The sequence below is a fragment of the Drosophila takahashii genome, unplaced genomic scaffold (assembly GCF_030179915.1).
Source record: "Drosophila takahashii strain IR98-3 E-12201 unplaced genomic scaffold, DtakHiC1v2 scaffold_20, whole genome shotgun sequence".
In the NCBI taxonomy this organism is placed as follows: domain Eukaryota; kingdom Metazoa; phylum Arthropoda; class Insecta; order Diptera; family Drosophilidae; genus Drosophila; species Drosophila takahashii.
The window spans coordinates 1,124-18,441 of NW_027221699.1; the positions used below are offsets into that span (position 1 = coordinate 1,124).

Here is a 17,318-nt window from a genome sequence, read left to right on the forward strand (position 1 = left end):
ATAACAATTGTTTCCGACTTTTATCGTTAATCTTTGTGGCAGGTATATATGATAATTTATATTAAATTATTATATCCCCTGTCGTTTGGGCACAGAGTATCGCTTGCCGGTACAATGTGTTTACAAAAAGCATTATAATAAAATATAATTGCAATATTAGTGATCAAAATAATTTCATATGCGCTCGTTTTATATCATATATTACCAGAGAGTTATATGGAAAAGATAAATTTTAAATTTATCATCAAAATGCAAATGATTTAACTCAATATTTATATTGGTTAAACAAAAATTGTACATGTGTGGATACAATAATTATGTATGTTGAACAAAAATGATATTTTAGAATGAAATATGTATATATAATATAATAAAAACTTATAGAAAGAACAATATATATTGACAATTGTGTTATAAAACGTTGTACTTTTTCTTTAACATCAATTATAAACTTGTTATATTAGTGGCGAAACAAGTAAAAATTAAAGAACGTATACGAATGCCATATAAAAATGGCCGTATTCGAATTAAAATAGAATTATTTCACAAAGCAAAAAAAAATATTGAATTAAAATCAATATTTAAGAAAACCGAACATATAATATGGAAATAAAATCTATTATATTTATATTACTAATTTCTATTCAAAAAATATGAATGAAATATGAACGAAAACATTATTCTGGTTGATCCTGCCAGTAGTTATATGCTTGTCTCAAAGATTAAGCCATGCATGTCTAAGTACACACGAATTAAAAGTGAAACCGCAAAAGGCTCATTATATCAGTTATGGTTCCTTAGATCGTTAACAGTTACTTGGATAACTGTGGTAATTCTAGAGCTAATACATGCAATTAAAACATGAACCTTATGGGACATGTGCTTTTATTAGGCTAAAACCAAGCGATCGCAAGATCGTTATATTGGTTGAACTCTAGATAACATGCAGATCGTATGGTCTTGTACCGACGACAGATCTTTCAAATGTCTGCCCTATCAACTTTGATGGTAGTATCTAGGACTACCATGGTTGCAACGGGTAACGGGGAATCAGGGTTCGATTCCGGAGAGGGAGCCTGAGAAACGGCTACCACATCTAAGGAAGGCAGCAGGCGCGTAAATTACCCACTCCCAGCTCGGGGAGGTAGTGACGAAAAATAACAATACAGGACTCATATCCGAGGCCCTGTAATTGGAATGAGTACACTTTAAATCCTTTAACAAGGACCAATTGGAGGGCAAGTCTGGTGCCAGCAGCCGCGGTAATTCCAGCTCCAATAGCGTATATTAAAGTTGTTGCGGTTAAAACGTTCGTAGTTGAACTTGTGCTTCATACGGGTAGTACAACTTACAATTGTGGTTAGTACTATACCTTTATGTATGTAAGCGTATTACCGGTGGAGTTCTTATATGTGTTTAAATACTTGTATTTTTTCATATGTTCCTCCTATTTAAAAACCTGCATTAGTGCTCTTAAACGAGTGTTATTGTGGGCCGGTACAATTACTTTGAACAAATTAGAGTGCTTAAAGCAGGCTTCAAATGCCTGAATATTCTGTGCATGGGATAATGAAATAAGACCTCTGTTCTGCTTTCATTGGTTTTCAGATCAAGAGGTAATGATTAATAGAAGCAGTTTGGGGGCATTAGTATTACGACGCGAGAGGTGAAATTCTTGGACCGTCGTAAGACTAACTTAAGCGAAAGCATTTGCCAAAGATGTTTTCATTAATCAAGAACGAAAGTTAGAGGTTCGAAGGCGATCAGATACCGCCCTAGTTCTAACCATAAACGATGCCAGCTAGCAATTGGGTGTAGCTACTTTTATGGCTCTCTCAGTCGCTTCCCGGGAAACCAAAGCTTTTGGGCTCCGGGGGAAGTATGGTTGCAAAGCTGAAACTTAAAGGAATTGACGGAAGGGCACCACCAGGAGTGGAGCCTGCGGCTTAATTTGACTCAACACGGGAAAACTTACCAGGTCCGAACATAAGTGTGTAAGACAGATTGATAGCTCTTTCTCGAATCTATGGGTGGTGGTGCATGGCCGTTCTTAGTTCGTGGAGTGATTTGTCTGGTTAATTCCGATAACGAACGAGACTCAAATATATTAAATAGATATCTTCAGGATTATGGTGTTGAAGCTTATATAGCCTTCATTCATGGTGGCAGTAAAATGTTTATTGTGTTGAATGTGTTTATATAAGTGGAGCCGTACCTGTTGGTTTGTCCCATTATAAGGACACTAGCTTCTTAAATGGACAAATTGCGTCTAGCAATAATGAGATTGAGCAATAACAGGTCTGTGATGCCCTTAGATGTCCTGGGCTGCACGCGCGCTACAATGAAAGTATCAACGTGTATTTCCTAGACCGAGAGGTCCGGGTAAACCGCTGAACCACTTTCATGCTTGGGATTGTGAACTGAAACTGTTCACATGAACTTGGAATTCCCAGTAAGTGTGAGTCATTAACTCGCATTGATTACGTCCCTGCCCTTTGTACATACCGCCCGTCGCTACTACCGATTGAATTATTTAGTGAGGTCTCCGGACGTGATCACTGTGACGCCTTGTGTGTTACGGTTGTTTCGCAAAAGTTGACCGAACTTGATTATTTAGAGGAAGTAAAAGTCGTAACAAGGTTTCCGTAGGTGAACCTGCGGAAGGATCATTATTGTATAATATCCTTACCGTTAATAAAAAATTTGTTAATACAAATTTAATACAAATTACCAATATATATATATATACATAATAATTATAATAATAATTATACCAAAAATATGATCTTAAAAGTAAAAGATCAAATAAATTTCGAACAAGCAAAGCGAAATATTGTAATAATATAATATTATTACAAATAAATTAAATAGAAACAAACATAAAATTCGAACAAGCAAATCGAATTATTAATATAATAAAATATATTTTATATATTTATTATAAACTTTTGTGTGTATATGGACCATAATATACACGCGTTGCGAGATGTATTGGCCAACTAATTTGATGATGATCATACATTGGATAATGCAACAACCTAAAATATACAATGTTGTACCTGGTTTCAGGTTAATGTTTTATATAAAATTATCAATATATATTAACAAACAAATGCCATTACAAATAATACTTTGATATATATTGTTTATATAAAACTAAGACATTTCGCAGCATTTATTTTAGGTATATAAATACATTTATTGAAGGAATTGATATATGCCAGTAAAATGGTGTATTTTTAATTTCTTTCAATAAAAACATATTTGACCAAATTTAAAACCAATATTATAAAACTCTAAGCGGTGGATCACTCGGCTCATGGGTCGATGAAGAACGCAGCAAACTGTGCGTCATCGTGTGAACTGCAGGACACATGAACATCGACATTTTGAACGCATATCGCAGTCCATGCTGTTATGTACTTTAATTAATTTTATAGTGCTGCTTGGACTACATATGGTTGAGGGTTGTAAGACTATGCTAATTAAGTTGTTTATACAAATTTTATAATAAAATTTTATAAGCATATGGTATATTATTGGATAAAAATAATTTAATTATTTTATTCATAATATTAACAAATATATGAAAAACATTATCTCACAATAGTAATTAAACTTTGAGAAAAACGAAGAGGAATATTTTCTTTTTCAATCAAATAATACTGAGAAATGTCTAGCATAAAATATTATCTAGAATTGTCTCTTATTAATGATTTGAAATATGAAAAACGTTGACAATATTATTATTCTTCGTTAATTCGTTACAAATAAATGCCATTAATATATATATACGTCAGCTTTAAACGAATTTAATAAAATGTTTTATCATTATATATAAAGAATTAATTGCAAATAAAAGTTATATACAACCTCAACTCATATGGGACTACCCCCTGAATTTAAGCATATTAATTAGGGGAGGAAAAGAAACTAACAAGGATTTTCTTAGTAGCGGCGAGCGAAAAGAAATCAGTTCAGCACTAAGTCACTTTGTCTATATGGCAAATGTGAGATGCAGTGTATGGAGCGTCAATATTCTAGTATGAGAAATTAACGATTTAAGTCCTTCTTAAATGAGGCCATTTACCCATAGAGGGTGCCAGGCCCGTATAACGTTAATGATTACTAGATGATGTTTCCAAAGAGTCGTGTTGCTTGATAGTGCAGCACTAAGTGGGTGGTAAACTCCATCTAAAACTAAATATAACCATGAGACCGATAGTAAACAAGTACCGTGAGGGAAAGTTGAAAAGAACTCTGAATAGAGAGTTAAACAGTACGTGAAACTGCTTAGAGGTTAAGCCCGATGAACCTGAATATCCGTTATGGAAAATTCATCATTAAAATTGTAATATTTAAACAATATTATGATAATAGTGTGCATTTTTTCCATATAAGGACATTGTAATCTATTAGCATACCAAATTTATCATAAAATATAACTTATAGTTTATTCAAATTAAATTGCTTGCATTTTAACACAGAATAAATGTTATTAATTTGATAAAGTGCTGATAGATTTATATGAATACAGTGCGTTAATTTTTCGGAATTATATAATGGCATGATTATCATTGATTTTTGTGTTTATTATATGCACTTGTAGGATTAACAATGCGAAAGATTCAGGATACCTTCGGGACCCGTCTTGAAACACGGACCAAGGAGTCTAACATATGTGCAAGTTATTGGGATATAAACCTAATAGCGTAATTAACTTGACTAATAATGGGATTAGTTTTTTAACTATTTATAGCTAATTAACACAATCCCGGGGCGTTCTATATAGTTATGTATAATGATATTTATATTATTTATGCCTCTAACTGGAACGTACCTTGAGCATATATGCTGTGACCCGAAAGATGGTGAACTATACTTGATCAGGTTGAAGTCAGGGGAAACCCTGATGGAAGACCGAAACAGTTCTGACGTGCAAATCGATTGTCAGAATTGAGTATAGGGGCGAAAGACCAATCGAACCATCTAGTAGCTGGTTCCTTCCGAAGTTTCCCTCAGGATAGCTGGTGCATTTTAATATTATATAAAATAATCTTATCTGGTAAAGCGAATGATTAGAGGCCTTAGGGTCGAAACGATCTTAACCTATTCTCAAACTTTAAATGGGTAAGAACCTTAACTTTCTTGATATGAAGTTTAAGGTTATGATATAATGTGCCCAGTGGGCCACTTTTGGTAAGCAGAACTGGCGCTGTGGGATGAACCAAACGTAATGTTACGGTGCCCAAATTAACAACTCATGCAGATACCATGAAAGGCGTTGGTTGCTTAAAACAGCAGGACGGTGATCATGGAAGTCGAAATCCGCTAAGGAGTGTGTAACAACTCACCTGCCGAAGCAACTAGCCCTTAAAATGGATGGCGCTTAAGTTGTATACCTATACATTACCGCTAAAGTAGATGATTTATATTACTTGTGATATAAATTTTGAAACTTTAGTGAGTAGGAAGGTACAATGGTATGCGTAGAAGTGTTTGGCGTAAGCCTGCATGGAGCTGCCATTGGTACAGATCTTGGTGGTAGTAGCAAATAATCGAATGAGACCTTGGAGGACTGAAGTGGAGAAGGTTTCGTGTGAACAGTGGTTGATCACGAGTTAGTCGGTCCTAAGTTCAAGGCGAAAGCCGAAAATTTTCAAGTAAAACCAAAAACGCAATATATACAAATCAAGCTAATATAATATACTTGAATAATTTTGAACGAAAGGGAATACGGTTCCAATTCCGTAACCTGTTGAGTATCCGTTTGTTATTAAATATGGGCCTCGTGCTCATCCTGGCAACAGGAACGACCATAAAGAAGCCGTCGAGAGATATCGGAAGAGTTTTCTTTTCTGTTTTATAGCCGTACTACCATGGAAGTCTTTCGCAGAGAGATATGGTAGATGGGCTAGAAGAGCATGACATATACTGTTGTGTCGATATTTTCTCCTCGGACCTTGAAAATTTATGGTGGGGACACGCAAACTTCTCAACAGGCCGTACCAATATCCGCAGCTGGTCTCCAAGGTGAAGAGTCTCTAGTCGATAGAATAATGTAGGTAAGGGAAGTCGGCAAATTAGATCCGTAACTTCGGGATAAGGATTGGCTCTGAAGATTGAGATAGTCGGGCTTGATTGGGAAACAATAACATGGTTTATGTGCTCGTTCTGGGTAAATAGAGTTTCTAGCATTTATGTTAGTTACTTGTTCCCCGGATAGTTAGTTACGTAGCCAATTGTGGAACTTTCTTGCTAAAATTTTTAAGAATACTAATTGGGTCAAACCAATTAGTTCTTATTAATTATAACGATTATCAATTAACAATCAATTCAGAACTGGCACGGACTTGGGGAATCCGACTGTCTAATTAAAACAAAGCATTGTGATGGCCCTAGCGGGTGTTGACACAATGTGATTTCTGCCCAGTGCTCTGAATGTCAAAGTGAAGAAATTCAAGTAAGCGCGGGTCAACGGCGGGAGTAACTATGACTCTCTTAAGGTAGCCAAATGCCTCGTCATCTAATTAGTGACGCGCATGAATGGATTAACGAGATTCCTACTGTCCCTATCTATAGAGATAGATGTACCTCTTAAGGTAGCCAACTGAACGGACGTGCTTTTAGTCGTGCTGCTGACAGTCGGGTATTTTGTGTGGTGAATTCGCGAGTTTCGGCGCTGGAAAGCGTTTTAAAATTTGCGGTTTGTGAAGGTGAACGGCTGGGTGTAAGAATCGAGTTTGAAAAGTGAGGATAAGGGTGGAAATTCGCAGTTTTTCGAATTGGGAATTTTCCATTGCGCCACGTGCGTTGAGAGTGCGCTCTCGCGAGTGCTCTCTGGAGAGAGGCGTTAGGCACAAGTGCGGGATTTCTCTCGTACGATCAGCTGTGCTAGCGGGAGTGTGTACGGACTAAGTGGTTGGTGCCATTGCTAAGTGCTGCCAGATCGCTTGAAATATAATTTGGTGAGTTACTTTACTAAGTTATATTTTTGGGTGGTTTGCCGATAGATGTCGTCCGCAATGGACACCATCGAGTCCGGAAGCGAGTCGGCGAGCAGTCGCAGTAGCAGCGCTACAGGTCGGGGTAGGGGTCGCCCTAGAGGGAAACGCGGCCATCAGGGGAAGACCCGCGATGCGTCGCGAGCCAAGGTGCCGGCTGTGGATGGGGCCTCTGGTGGCCCAGAGCCCGTTGTCGAGGAGGATCTTGATTCTCTCGAGATGCCGCCGCCTCCTGCACCCGCTGGTAGGCCCGTTGCCGCCCCTGGCCATACTCCTGACAATGATGCCACCGCATCTGCTGCCGCAAGGATCGCGGATGCTGCTGCCGCCAGGATCGCCGCTGCCGCCGCTGGAGCTGAGGTCGTTGTCCCCTCGCCCGTTGCTCACAAATCGGAGGACTTTGCCATGGAGGTTGTAAAAGCAGGCTCAGGCCGCGTCGCTGAAGAGCTGGCGGCGATAAGGGAGGCATTTGTGTTGCACTCCGCGGCCCGCCTCTCACAGAGCGCCATCAAGGAAGTGATGAGTATCACAGCGAGATACGAGGCGTTGATTTCCGCGCTGAATGTTCGGAACGCCGTGCTTGAAGACCGCTTTAAGCAGTCGGTTAAGACGCTCCCGCCGCCACCCCAGCGACCGGTTCCTGCTGCCACCGCGCCGTCTTATTCAGCTGCATACCCAAGCCTGCCCCAGCCCTCTGCTGCACCGGTCCCACTGCCGCGTAAGCCGCGGGAGACCTGGTCGGCAGTCGTGCACAGCGCGGACCCGAATATCTCGGGGAAGCAGCTCGCTGAGAAGGTGCGAAAGGAGATCGCCCCAGCGCTGGGTGTTCGCGTGCACGAGGTGCGAGGACTGGCACGTGGTGGTGCGGTTATACGTACCCCGTCGTCAGGCGAGCTGAAGCAGGTGATGGCCAACAAAAAGTTCCAGGAGGCTGGGCTGCAAATCAGCAGGACCCCACAACTGAAGCCGAGGATAGAGATCCGGGATGTGGACACCGCCCACAAGCCCGAGGACTTTATGGCGGAGTTGTATAAAAACAACTTTGCCGACAGGATGGAACTGGCGGAGTTCAAGAAGGCTGTGCGTCTGGAAAAGCCCTGGTCGCAGGCCAATGGCGCCACGGTGACCGTGACGCTGGAGGTCGACCCAGTGGGCTTGGACGTTCTCGACGGAGCAAAGGCATACATAGGATGGTTTGCCTACAACTGCCGTGCCTTGGTACGAACCTACGCCTGCCACAGGTGTGTTGGTTTCGACCACAAGGTTGCGAGCTGCAGGATGTCCGAGAAGGACAAGGTGTGCCGACAGTGCGGGCAGGTTGGCCACAGTGCGCGGGGCTGTCCCAACCCTGTGGACTGCCGAAATTGCCGCTTCAAGGGCTACCCGTCAGCACATCACATGCTGTCTGCTGGGTGCCCTGTGTATGCGGCGGTGCTGGCGCGGGTGAATGCTAGACACTAACCATGTTTAGCTTCATCCAGGCAAACTGTGGCAAAGGACGAGCTGCGACCATCGAGCTCGGAGTCCGATTGCGTGAAAGCAGGTGCCTGTTCGCACTGTTGCAGGAGCCCTACGTCGATGTGAGCAACGGGAGGATGGATGAGCTGCCGGAAGGTATCAGGAGCTTTACCGATAGGAAAGGAAAGGCAGCCATCCTAGTGAATCACCAGGATGTCATCTGTATGCAAGTGGAGCCCCTCACCACGGATTACGGCGTATGCGTGAAAATTATAGGAGGATTTGGCTCAATCCTTCTATGCTCCGCATATTGCCAGTTTGATGGCGACTTACCCTTGTACCTCACGTACTTGGATGCGGTCCTGCTGCTGGCCAGCAGAACTCCCGCAATCCTTGGCCTTGATGCGAATGCAGCATCCCCCATGTGGTTTAGCAAGCTTCCTCCCAACGCGGAGGGACTTGCTAACTACAATCGGGGTGAGCTGCTGTCTCTGTGGATTGTGGAAAAGGGAGCTGCGGTTCTAAACCAGCCAAGTTCGGTGTACACGTTCGAGTCCATGAACGGACGGAGCGACATCGACGTGACGATCGCCAACACTGCAGGATCTATGCTGGCCACATATGAGTGGAGAGTGGACAATTGGGAGTTAAGTGACCACAACATCATTACTGTTGTGGCCAACTTGACGACCGATACAGCCGTTGAGAGCCTAGCTCCGGTGCCGTCCTGGAACTTCTCCAATGCACGTTGGCGGTTGTTCGAGCAGGAAATGGTGAGTAGGGCAGCCGAACTTCCGGAAGACTTCTCAGAATCGCCGCTGGACCAACAAGTCTCTACCCTTCGCAGGATCGTCCACGAAGTGTGCGATCTTGTTTTGGGTAGGAGGACGGCAGGATCGCCGAGATCCAGACCAGGTTGGTGGACCGCTGACCTAAGCGCGATGCGCCGCGATGTCAGGAGACTTAGGCGCCGTCTTCAGGATGCCAGACGTCGTCGTCACGATGACGTGGCCGAGCTAATTGTGGTCGAGCTGAGACGTACCTCAGCCGCCTACAAGAAGCTCATCCTGAGGACAAAGGAGGACAGCTGGAGACGCTTCGTGGGAGAAAATTCACACGATCCCTGGGGGCGCGTCTACAAGATGTGCCGAGGTCGCAAGAAACGGACGGAGATTGGGTGCCTTCGCGTTAATGGCGAGCTGGTCACCAATTGGGGTGACTGTGCGCGTGTGCTCCTCCGCAACTTCTTTCCGGTTGCGGAGTCCGATGCACCGATTGCCATAGCGGAGGAACTCCCACCGCCACTGGAAGTTTCTGAGGTTGGTGCTTGTGTCGCCAGGTTGAAGAGCAAACGCTCGCCTGGCATGGACGGCATCAACGGAACGATTTGCAAGGCTGTGTGGCGCGCCATACCTCAGCACCTAACGGCGATATATTCCAACTGCATCCGGTCGGGGTACTTCCCTGCAGAGTGGAAATGCCCACGTGTTGTGGCTCTGCTCAAGGGACCCGACAAGGACAGGTGTGAGCCATCGTCGTACCGCGGAATTTGCCTACTTCCGGTCTTCGGTAAGGTGCTAGAGGCCATAATGGTTGATCGTGTGAGAGAAGTTCTTCCGGAAGGCTGCAGATGGCAGTTCGGTTTTCGTCAAGGACGTTGTGTGGAGGATGCTTGGATGCACGTGAAGAGCAGTGTTCACGCCAGCCCGGCGAGATACGTGCTCGGCATTTTCGTGGACTTCAAGGGAGCCTTCGACAACGTGGAGTGGAGTGCTGCACTGCGCCGATTGGCCGAGTTGGGATGCCGAGAGATGAGCTTGTGGCAGAGCTTCTTCTCCGGCAGGAGCGCAGAAATCCGAAGCAGTTACGAGACCGTTAATGTCCCGGTAACTAGAGGTTGTCCGCAGGGGTCAATCAGCGGCCCATTTATTTGGGACCTGCTGATGGATGTACTGCTACGACGCCTTGAGTCGTACTGCACACTGAGTGCGTACGCGGATGATCTGCTGCTTCTCGTCGAGGGAAACTCCCGGCTCGCGCTGGAGACAAAAGGAGCGCAACTAATGTCCATCGTTGAAACGTGGGGGATGGAAGTCGGCGTTGCCGTTTCCACCAGCAAGACGGTTATTATGCTGCTAAAGGAACCAAGAAAGCTACTCGCTCGTGGCCCGAATGGAGTGCTTCGACGCACACCTGCGGTAAAATTTGCTGGAGCAAACTTACCGTATGTTAGCAGCTGCCGGTACCTTGGCATCACAGTCAGCGAAGGCTTGAAATTCCTCGAGCACGTCAGAAATCTCCGACAGCGTATGGCTGGAGTCGTTGCAGCATTGGCGCGTGTGCTTCGAGCAGACTGGGGCCTCAGTCCTCGAGCCAGGCGGACCATTTATGCCGGACTCATGGTGCCCTGTGCACTGTTTGGTGCCTCGGTATGGTATGTCACTACGACGCGGCAAGAAGTGGCCAGAGAGCACCTCATTGCCTGCCAGAGGCTTATCCTTCTTGGATGCCTTCCGGTATGCCGAACAGTGTCCACTGTGGCACTGCAGGTTCTTGCTGGCGTTCCCCCGTTTGATTTGGCTGCTATGCAAATGGCAGTTAAATACAAGCTTAAGCGTGGATACCCGTTGGAGGATTACGATCTGCTGTATAGTGAAGACCTCACTGGTCTAAGCTGGGAAGAGAAGATGGTGCGTATGGAGCAGTGCCTACTGCACAGATGGCAAGACAGATGGGATGACGTAGATGCATCCGGACGGGTGACCTACAAGTTCATTTCAGATGTGACTTTTGCATTTCGGAATCCACACTTTGGATTCCCGATGCGCACCGGATTTTTAATCACAGGACACGGATCGTTGAACGCATTTCTGTATAGCAGAACGCTCTCGGACTCTGCCGCATGCTCATGTGGCGATCCATTTGAGGATTGGCAGCACGTCTTGTGTGACTGCCCCCTCTATGCAGATTTGCGCGACCTCGATGGACTTGGAGTGCAGCGAAATGGCGAAAACCGAACGTTTGGAAGGATTCTGGAGGATGAGGACAGGACTCGACGACTCAATGTGTTTGCTGATGAGGCGTTCCGCAGGAGAAGGGACTTTTAGTCCATTTACTCTGCTGTGTGGCTAGCGGCGAAGAATACTACCACAGCTTGTCATAGCTTGTCGTAGGAGGCGACTAATATGACATGGGTGCCCTATCCGAGCTTGTCGGAGCTTAAGGGGTGAGGCCTACCGATCCTGTAATTTCGGTACCACGGGTTGAGCAGCTGTCCAAGGCTGCTCATTGAGGTCGGCCCCCATGTGGGAGTATCGTGGTGGCTGTGGTTGACACCCATATGCGGGTAGAGCCTTCGGGTTCGACGTGGAGTTGCGTCATACAACTCGGGTGCTGTGACCCAAAGATCAGTAGGGATTTAGATAGATCCCGCTCCTCAGCAAGGGGGAATGCTTGCCCGACAAGTAAGCATTCGAATTGCTACCGGGGTGGTTGCTATGTACATAGCTATAGCTTCTAGTCCGGGGCGTTGGTCTGGCGCTTAACCTAGACACATTGCACTATACACTCACTTGTGGGTGTATAAGAGTGCCGTGGTTGTAATCCCTTCAGTGTGGAACATGCCACGTTAAATAAGAGCGGAGGGATCCGATTCACACACTGTCCCTATCTACTATCTAGCGAAACCACAGCCAAGGGAACGGGCTTGGAATAATTAGCGGGGAAAGAAGACCCTTTTGAGCTTGACTCTAATCTGGCAGTGTAAGGAGACATAAGAGGTGTAGAATAAGTGGGAGATATTAGACTTCGGTTTGGTATCGTCAATGAAATACCACTACTCTTATTGTTTCCTTACTTACTTGATTAAATGGAACGTGTATCATTTCCTAGCCATTATACGGATATATTTATTATATCTTATGGTATTGGGTTTTGATGCAAGCTTCTTGATCAAAGTATCACGAGTTTGTTATATAATCGCAAACAAATTCTTTAATAAAACGGTGCATTTATGTATTTTTGATTTGAAAATTTGGTATAACTCCAATTACTCAGGTATGATCCAATTCAAGGACATTGCCAGGTAGGGAGTTTGACTGGGGCGGTACATCTCTCAAATAATAACGGAGGTGTCCCAAGGCCAGCTCAGTGCGGACAGAAACCACACATAGAGCAAAAGGGCAAATGCTGACTTGATCTCGGTGTTCAGTACACACAGGGACAGCAAAAGCTCGGCCTATCGATCCTTTTGGTTTAAAGAGTTTTTAACAAGAGGTGTCAGAAAAGTTACCATAGGGATAACTGGCTTGTGGCGGCCAAGCGTTCATAGCGACGTCGCTTTTTGATCCTTCGATGTCGGCTCTTCCTATCATTGTGAAGCAAAATTCACCAAGCGTTGGATTGTTCACCCATGCAAGGGAACGTGAGCTGGGTTTAGACCGTCGTGAGACAGGTTAGTTTTACCCTACTAATGACAAAACGTTGTTGCGACAGCATTCCTGCGTAGTACGAGAGGAACCGCAGGTACGGACCAATGGCACAATACTTGTTCGAGCGAACAGTGGTATGACGCTACGTCCGTTGGATTATGCCTGAACGCCTCTAAGGTCGTATCCGTGCTGGACTGCAATGATAAATAAGGGGCAATTTGCATTGTATGGCTTCTAAACCATTTAAAGTTTATAATTTACTTTATAAACGACAATGGATGTGATGCCAATGTAATTTGTAACATAGTAAATTGGGAGGATCTTCGATCACCTGATGCCGCGCTAGTTACATATAAAAGCATTATTTAATACAATGACAAAGCCTAGAATCAATTGTAAACGACTTTTGTAACAGGCAAGGTGTTGTAAGTGGTTGAGCAGCTGCCATACTGCGATCCACTGAAGCTTATCCTTTGCTTGATGATTCGATAATAAACATAAATTTAATTGTGTTTATTTTGTTTGGCTTTTTTAAGTCAGAATATATATATATATATAAAATATATATATAAAATAATAATTATATTTAAATAAATTTTATTTAAATATATTTAACAATGGTAGCCATATGTATCGTCATCCTATTAGTGACGCGTATAAAAATATTCTAAGTCCGAACATGCAAATAAGAGACATATGCAAGTATATGTACTTCTTAAGGTAGCCAACTGAATCGTCATCCTATTAGTGACGTGTATACAAATATTCTAAGTCCGAACATACAAGTAAGAGACATATGCAAGTATATGTACCTCTTAAGGTAGCCAACTGAATCGTCATCCTATTAGTGACGCGTATACAAATATTCTAAGTCCGAACATGCAAATAAGAGACATATGCAAGTATATGTACCTCTTAAGGTAGCCAACTGAATCGTCATCCTATTAGTGACGCGTATAAAAATATTCTAAGTCCGAACATGCAAATAAGAGACATATGCAAGTATATGTACCTCTTAAGGTAGCCAACTGAATCGTCATCCTATTAGTGACGTGTATAAAAATATTCTAAGTCCGAACATACAAGTAAGAGACATATGCAAGTATATGTACCTCTTAAGGTAGCCAACTGAATCGTCATCCTATTAGTGACGTGTATAAAAATATTCTAAGTCCGAACATACAAGTAAGAGACATATGCAAGTATATGTACCTCTTAAGGTAGCCAACTGAATCGTCATCCTATTAGTGACGTGTATAAAAATATTCTAAGTCCGAACATGCAAGTAAGAGACATATGCAAGTCAATGTTCCTCTTAAAATAGATGATTGAATCGTCATCCTATTAGTGACGTGTATAAAAATATTCCAAGTCCAAACATGAGTTATATGGATATGAAAATAATATTAAGTTCTAGTATGGATATGAAAAAAATGAGTTATATGGATATGGGAAAAATAACAAGTTCTAGTATGGATATGAAAAAAATGAGTTATGTGGATATGGGAAAAATAATAAGTTCTAGTATGGATATGAAAAAAAATGAGTTATATGGATATGGAAAAGAATACAGAGTTCTAGTATGGATATGGAAAAATGAGTTATATGAATATGGGAAAAATGATAAGTTCTAGTATGGATATGAAAAAATATTGAGTTATATGGATATTAAAGAAATAATAAGTTCTAGTATGGATATGGAATAAAATGAGTTATATAGATATGGCAAAAAATTTAATGTTCTAGTATGGATATGAAAAAAATTAGTTATATGAATATGGGAAAATTTATAAGTTCTAGTATGGATATGGGAAAATAATAAGTTCTAGTATGGATATAAAAAAATATTGAGTTATATGGATATTAAAGAAATAATAAGTTCTAGTATGGATATGGAAAAAAATTAGTTATATTGATATGCTAAATAATGAGTTATATGCATATGGGAAAAATACTAAGTTGTAGTATGGATATGGGAAGAATACTGAGTTCTAGTATGGATATGGGAAAAATAATCAGTTCTAGTATGGATATGAAAAAATATTGAGTTTTATGGATATTGAAGAGATAATAAGCTCTAGTATGGATATGGAAAAAATTAATTATATTGTAATAGTAAATAATAAGTTATATGGATATAGGAAGAAAATTAGGTTCTAGTATGGATATGAAAAAAATTAGTTCTATGGATATGGGAAAAATAAAAAGTTCTGGTATGGATATGGAAAAATATTAAGTTATATGGATATTAAAGAAATAATAAGTTCTGGTATGGATATGGAATAAAATGAGTTGTAGAGATATGGCAAAAATATAATGTTCTAGTATGGATATGAAAAAAATTAGTTATATGAATATGGGAAAATTTATAAGTTCTAGTATGGATATGGGAAAAAGAATAAGTTCTAGTATGGATATGAAAAAATATTGAGTTATATGAATATTAAAGAAATAATAAGTTCTAGTATGAATATGGAAAAATATTATTTATATTGATATGGTAAATAATGATTTATATGGATATGGGATAAATACTAATTCTAGTGTGGATATGGAAAAAACGAGTTATATGGATATGGGAAAATAATAAGTTCAAGTATGGATATGGAAAAAAATTAGTTTAATAGTTATAGGTATGGAAAAAAAATTAATTATATAGATATAGAACAAAAAATAAGTTATATGGATATGGTGGCATCAGTACGAAATATGCCCAATTTAAAAATACCCAATATTTAGACGTCGTGGCCAAAAACATATATAGGGAGGCAGTGCTCGCCGACCGGCCGTATTGTTCAAAATTTATGTTTATCATATTATTTTGGCAATGCTATATATAAATGATATCTTATACATATAATTCAATTATAGCGATATGGAAATACCATATTATATGTATAAAGAAAAAAAATGTATAATAAAATATACATTGACATACAAATATGGCTAGTTGTATGGATATGCCGTATTCATTATAGGGATACGGCATATAGATTATATAAATATGACCAAAAAATATTTTATATTGATATGGCAAATAAAGAAATTACTTGAATATGGAAATAAAAGAAGTTATATTGATATGGAAGAAAATAATGAGTCATATAGATATGTTGGCATCAGTACGAAATATGCCCAATTTACATACACCGGGGCCGCAGTACGAAAAATACCCAATATTTAGACGTCGTGGCCAAAAACATATATAGGGAGGCAGTGCTCGCCGACCGGCCGTATTGTTCAAAATTTATGTTTATCATATTATTTTGGCAATGCTATATATAAATGATATCTTATACATATAATTCAATTATAGCGATATGGAAATACCATATTATATGTATAAAGAAAAAAAATGTATAATAAAATATACATTGACATACAAATATGGCTAGTTGTATGGATATGCCGTATTCATTATATGGATACGGCATATAGATTATATGGATATGACCAAAAAATAATTCATAAAGAAATTATATGAATATGGCAGAAATAATTGGTTATATTAATATGATCAAATAATACTTTATATAAAAAAGTGAATATCTTTGGTTGGGTGGCAAAGAGAATTAAATATGCCCGATATATAGACGTCGTGGCCAAAAACTACTATAGGGTGAAGTGCTTGTCTGTTGGTCTATATATATACATATAATATTTTATGCGTACACATTATTATTATAGATAGTTAATATCTATCGTATGGGTGGCAAACGGAATTAAATAATTTCGATATTTAGACGTCGTGGCCAAAAACTACTATAGGATGGTCAGTGGTTGTCCACCAATTAATTATTGAACAAACCATATGAATATCATATGCTGTTGTCAATATAATGTATATCAATAATAATAAAAAATAAGGATGGTACAGTAAGTAGTCCATCTACTATTGAACAAAATATATTATAATATATACTTTTGTTATCAATAGAACAACATATATTAAAATCAAAATATTATCCGTATAAATTTGTTTCTTAAATGAAATTAAGACTTGGCTACGCGGTTAATATTATAAACCCATGATAATAAGGTGAAACAGAGGTCAAGTTTCTATTATATATAGAATAACAAATTGTTTCCGACTTTTATCGTTAATCTTTGGTGGCAGGTATATATGATAATTTATATTAAATTATTATATCCCCTGTCGTTTGGGCACAGAGTATCGCTTGCCGGTACAATGTGTTTACAAAAAGCATTATAATAAAATATAATTGCAATATTAGTGATCAAAATAATTTCATATGCGCTCGGTTTTATATCATATATTACCAGAGAGTTATATGGAAAAGATAAATTTTAAATTTATCATCAAAATGCAAATGATTTAACTCAATATTTATATTGGTTAAACAAAAATTGTACATGTGTGGATACAATAATTATGTATGTTGAACAAAAATGATATTTTAGAATG

At 40.4% G+C, this 17,318-nt stretch overlaps 2 non-coding genes and 1 pseudogene across 2 annotated transcripts; all 3 read left to right on the forward strand.

Annotated features, from left to right (window-relative positions):
* The first annotated feature begins 679 nt into the window (after nucleotides 1-679).
* Nucleotides 680-2,672, forward strand: LOC138914467 (small subunit ribosomal RNA). Its single transcript, XR_011420316.1, has one exon. It is a non-coding gene; the product is annotated as a small subunit ribosomal RNA (ribosomal RNA).
* A 620-nt stretch (nucleotides 2,673-3,292) lies between these two features.
* On the forward strand, nucleotides 3,293-3,471 carry LOC138914466 (5.8S ribosomal RNA). Its single transcript, XR_011420315.1, has one exon. It is a non-coding gene; the product is annotated as a 5.8S ribosomal RNA (ribosomal RNA).
* Nucleotides 3,472-3,869: 398 nt separating this feature from the next.
* LOC138914470 (large subunit ribosomal RNA) lies at nucleotides 3,870-6,622 on the forward strand (annotated as a pseudogene).
* The last annotated feature ends 10,696 nt before the right edge of the window (nucleotides 6,623-17,318 follow it).